This window comes from Fusarium vanettenii (genome assembly GCF_000151355.1).
Source record: "Fusarium vanettenii 77-13-4 chromosome 14 genomic scaffold NECHAsca_24_chr14_5_0, whole genome shotgun sequence".
In the NCBI taxonomy this organism is placed as follows: domain Eukaryota; kingdom Fungi; phylum Ascomycota; class Sordariomycetes; order Hypocreales; family Nectriaceae; genus Fusarium; species Fusarium vanettenii.
The window spans coordinates 388,084-394,083 of record NW_003315861.1 but is presented as its reverse complement, the minus strand read 5'-3'; positions in this window follow the sequence as shown (position 1 = coordinate 394,083).

The following is a 6,000-nucleotide window of genomic DNA, read 5'->3' as shown; positions in this document are numbered from 1 at the left end:
GCATTTCTCAAGGGGACCACAGCTCGAAATTAGACTTCATTTATCGAAGCTATCACTACTGACAGCCGCGCCTTGACCCCTGGCATAATCTTCAAGGGGAAAGAACTCCAGAAACAGTGGTTTCTCGACGAATTCAAGAAGATAGCAGACTAGTATTACATAACTTCGCCTAACGGGTAGACTAACGACCACATTTGTATTGAATGGCTTAAAAGAGTCTATCTGCCCCAGACAATGCTAGCCGACGACTCTAATACGCGTCTAATCATACTAAATGGCCATGGAAGTCATGCAACGGTATATTCTTCCTTTTCCTCAGCTCAAGGTCACTACTAAGTAAGGGAAGGATAAATAGATGGCTACGTACTTTTTGAACAACGTTTATTATTGTTATCTGCCAGCACACTACTCTCATAGGCTCCAGCCTTTGGACGATGGATTATTTAATGCCTCCAAGGTCGCGTATCGACGAGAGCTAGAAAAGTTCGCTTTATTAACTAATTCCACTCCAATAGACAAGGTTAATTTCATCAGGGCCTACGCCAAGGCGCGTCGAGTTAGAATGACCGAGAAGAACATACTCTCTGGCTGGAGGGTTACTGGGAATTGGCCGATCTCACGTGCCAAAGCGCTACGGCACCCAGAAATCCAAGAAGATGGGCCAGATGGCAGCCCAAGAGCGACTCCCGAACCCAGGCCGTATTTTGACTCGGACGATACACCACAGACGAGCCGTCAAATCCGTGATCTTAGGCTAAACAAGACGCCAAAGACACAAAGACGGTACAACGTAATAGCCAAGGGGTTTAAGGCTCAACAGCAGACGGTAGCGGCGCATACTGCGAGGATTGCTAGCCTAGAGGAGGAATTGGCTCGCTTGAAGAGAGGGAAGAAGAGGAAGGCGGTGCCGAATCCTAACAAACGTTTTATGGCTCTTGGTGAGACCTTAGCTGGTGGAGAAGCCATACGAGAAGAGGAGACTCAAAATATGCCTGTTGTGGTGGAAGGTGGCTGTTCAGGCGAGCAGGAGTCAGAATCGGAGGCTGCCTCGGCCATTGAGGTCAGAGAGGAAACCATACCCCATCAACCAACCACGCGATCAGGGCGGCTTATCAAAAGACCCAGGATTCAATAGAGACATCAGGAGGAAGGCCTTCCTCAAGGGCTCTCAGTCCCGCACTTGGACGAGCTTTATCGAAGCCGTCACTGCAGATGGCCGTCTTCTGAAGCCTGGGATTATCTTCAAAGGCAAGGAACTTCAGCAGCAGTGGTTTATCAATGAGTTCAAGAAGATAGCCGACTGGTATTATACCACTTCTGAAAATGGCTGGACGGAAAACCATATTGCAGTCGAGTGGCTCAGAGAGGTCTATCTGCCTTAAACCCGACCAGAAGATGAGTCTGATGCGAGGCTTATTATATTAGATGGTCATCGAAGCCATGTATTTGTGAATATCTGCCTGTTCTGAATATTGTGAATCAAAAATGTCGCTGACTCGAAATCCAGGATGAGTGGATGGCTACGTGCTTTTTGAACAACGTGTATTGCTGTTACCTACCAGCTCACTACTCCCACGGCCTACAGCCACTCGACAATGGCCCATTCAATGCATCCAAGGCTGCCTATCGCAAAGAACTCCAAAAGCTGACAAGCCTGACCGACTCTGCGCCGGTGGATAAGGTCAACTTCATCAGGGCCTATGCCAAAGCCAGGGAGGTGGGTATGACGAAGAAGAACATCCTCTCGGGCTGGCGAGTGACTGGAAACTGGCCGGTTTCACGACGGAAAGCACTCATACATCCAGAGATTCAGCCAGACAAAAAGGAAACTACACCTGCATCAGATGGCCCGAGCGACGGGCAACGCGACTCTGATAACACGCCAAAGACCAGCCGTCATATCAGGGATCTGGGGAAGAACAAGAGCCCCTCAACGAGAAGGCGCTATTCTGTGATATCGAAGGGTTTCGAAGCACAAGAGTCAAAGATCGCCTCGCTGAGCGCAAGAGTAGCCAGTTTAGAGGAGGAAGTCGGGCGGTTGAGCAGAGGCAAGAAGAGAAGAGCGATACCGAATCCCAACAGGAAGTTCATAACACTAGCCGAGGCTCTAGTGGCTGGTGACACTATTTCTAGGTCAAACGAAGCAATTGAAGAGGCAGAAGCTGTTGAGGAGGTGATCGAGGTGGGAGGGGTGGAAGAGGATGAGGGCTGAGATTCGGAGGCGGAAGAATTACCAGTTGTACGGACCCGCGCAGGCCGCGCAGTTAAAAGACCAAGAGGATATTAAAATACATTCAGTTCTGATCTTGATCCTAAATATGAATTTATTTTTGCTATTTTTATCAGGTTCTTGCCAGCATGACGAAAAATCGCATTTTGTATTGAGGAGTATATTTTTTGCTGACCGGGTGAGGGGTACTAGATGGTACGGCTGAACGGCAATGGAGGCATTCCCATTTTCATCCGTGAGGGCGGTGTCATCTTTGATAACGTTGATGCAACTAGAGTAAAGCTTCTAGCTACTGACGCAGTAGGGGATAATATAAGGTTTTATGTTGCATAGCATTAGGTCTTTGGAAATTGCGTTTTCTGTGTAGATATTATGCGACTTTTTGCTGCTGTGACTGGGCTCTGAGAAGACGCCACACTGAAACAATAACAATGGGCATAAGCTCTAGCCACATGTCCAATCGTGTACGCTTGCTGATCATCCACGTATAACTGGAGGGCTGTGGCGCCTGCAGTTACCTGTTGCCAGATGTATCCAGTTGGGTGGTTCACAGCGGATTACAACGAGCCGATAGCGGCTTCAATGTTATCCCTCCGCCTTCGTCCTCCCAACCAACTGATGAACAGACCCCCGTACTTGGTTGGATGTACGCCTCGAGTTGGATCGTCTTCGCCGATCACCGTACTGGCTCGATATAAGTTACGCCAACAAGCCCGTAGTCTACCTAAGAAAGGCCCATAGCCCTAAATTTTCGGTAATCTTTCAACAAGCGACCATTGTTTGCAAGTATTACAAAGTCAGGCTCGTGCTCTCGATACGAAACGCAGACTACGACATCACGTCATTCACATGTAGCCTCAATGGACGTCAGCAGCACCCGGAGATGACATCGGCCCATGAAATCATCTCAGGCCCGAGGCTTGAGAACCTCAACAGGTTGATGAGGAGTCACTCATGTAACTCACCAGGCCGCAGCCACCAACAATATCCTTCTATGCTTGCTGACGGAAGCATGACTGTGTCAAGTGTGACGATGGCAAGCCCAAATGTTTCCATTGCCCCAAATCGGATCGAGATCGCCGATATGAGCACCGCGAATTGGACTCATGAGACAACGAACAAATGAGTCCGCTGCTAACCAACATGCGGCTCGGCCTCAGCCGCCCGGCCCACCGTCCCGCTACCGCCGCACACAATGGTGGCATCCATCTCTACTCAGACGATCAGATTGAGGCACTGTGAACCTTTTGGGCATGATCTCACTGAGGTCGCGTGGCTTGGCTTGCAACTCTCCTTGTCCTCTGTCTTCAAACATTCCCTTCTGAGACCCTTGCGGCAGGTTCGAGGGGCATGGCTCAAGTCCGACCAGGCTTGCAAACAAATAAATCAAATCAAATCAAGGGTCCAATTCGATTTAATTTGGATACCAAAATTAGCGATTTGATTTGATTTGATTTAATTTAGATCGATTTGGATCTTATTTGGATATCTAGATAACTCCGCTTTTCTCCCGAGATAATATACATTGAGCGGCTCCTATGAGATCTGCTTTAAGGCAGCCTCTCTAAGCCGTGACTATTTGTCCGGTGAGGCTAAATATTCGCTCTGGCTCGGAAGACATGGCCGGAACTAAAAAGAGATCAATTGCCATCCGCGACAGACGTGGATACTGGCGTCTTCGGAGAAGCCAATATTAAATCAGGTCATCCACTACCATCCGCCACCACTTCAAGAATCACCCCACTTAAAGCATAGCACAAAAAATCGCCGCCCCATACAAAATCCAATATTTGATGCATACAAAAACCAACCACTTTTATCCGTGAGAAATGAAATCACGCCGGGGTTCTATATAGAATTACTTGAAGTTTACTCTCTGAGTGGTTTTTTGACCTCCCGGCCGCTTTGTGTCCGCTGGCAGTGCTTTGTTGTGACCGTAACGTCCTCACTTTCGTCCTCTGATCCGACACCCACCTCAATCACCGACTCGACCTCTTCGTCCACATCCACCTCTATTTCTGCCTCCTTTGGCTCACCAAGAGTTTCTCCAGACGCTAGAGCCTCTAAAAGAACCATAAACCGTCTATTCGGGTTCGCTACCGCCTTCCTTTTCTTCCCTCGCCGCAACTGGGCCATCAGCTCTTCAAGGCTAGCGATCCGCCTATTCTGAACGGCCACCTTCATTTCTAAAGCTTCCACCCCCTTGGCGATCTTTCTGTACTTCCTCCTCGTCGGACGACTTCGGTGTTTGGCCAAATCTCTCACCTGCCGGCTCGTCGTCGGCGTATCATCTGAGTGCAGCTGAGGAGGGCTCGGCGTCTTGAGTTAGTCCAGCAATTTTTCTCTGTCCGGTTAAATTTCCGGATGCGATAGAGCTTTATGACGATTTATTGGCCAATTTCCAGTAACCCTCCAGCAGGACAAGATAATCTCTTTCTTCATGCCCGCCTCCCTGGCTTTGGCGTAGGCCCGGATAAAATTCACCTTGTCAACCGGCGCAGAATCGGTCAAACTAGCCAGCATTTGCTGTTCTTTCCGATACGCACCTTTGACGACGTTAAAAACTCCATTATCCAGCGGTTACAAACCATGGGAGCAGTGTGCGGGGAGGTAACAGCAGTAGACATTGTTCAGAAAGCACGTCGCCATCCACTCGTCCTAGCTACTCATCAGCGACCCTATAGCCGGCAATTGTGCGGCGAAAACACCCAGAGGCTCACCTATGCATAGCTCCCATGACCGTCAAGGATAATTAGTCTCGCATCCGATGCATCACGAGGCTCCGTTTAAGGTAAATAGACGTCTTTCAGCCACCCAAGAGCTATATGGTTATCGGTCCAGCCGTTAGGCGATGTGATATAGTACCAGTCGGCTATCAATTTGAACTCGTCCAGAAACCACTGTTTCTATAGCTCCTTTCCTTTAAAGATAATCCCCGGTTTTAAAGCGCGGCCAGTTGCGGTGACGGCCTCGATAAATGAGGTCCACCTGCGCGACTGGGAGCCCTTTAATATCGCCTTCTTCTTCGGGTCAGAGCTCCCGATTACGAGGCTATCCAAGCCTTATGGACAACCAATCAGTTATAACCTATAAAAACACGTAGAGGAGTTACAGATGACTTACCGAAACCGGCCATTATGCCGCCCTCGTCCACGTTAACCGTGTTCTCGGGTTTAATCTAGCCATACTCGTCCTCCCGGATATCAAAGTACCAATTGACCGACCTTAGTGTGAAGCCGTCAAATCTGGCAGATTCCTGGCGTTTCCCAAGCTTTGTAGACAGTTTCGAATGACGCTTAATAAACCTAGATGTCCAGTTTTGGCCCAATGGCTTGTTATCTCCTGTTGACGGAGGAGGGCTTCGACGTAACTTCGAAGTTGGCTATGCGAGAGAGCGTAGCCGAGGGACTCCTGCCGCAGAAGCCAACGAACAAGGCGATCCTCTTGACTGGGGGAAAGACGTTGATGAGGGTGTGTAGACTCTTTCCTGCTCTTCTGGCCCGAAAGTCTCTTCGAGAGGACCGGCTGAGGCACTCCATGCTTCTCGGAGGCCTGGTACTGTGATAGAGAACCGTCAGTAATATCGAATATGGCATCAATAATGTCTTTTTCGGTGTAAACATAGCGACCCATTTTGGAGATATTTTACAGTTGTAAGCTGCGTAGAGAGCCTTGCTAACTTTGTGGGAGTGGAAAGATAAGGGAGAGAAAAATGCAAAATTTTCAAAGTGCTGAAACTCCCATTATAGGTAGCAAAGTCGGACAAAAAA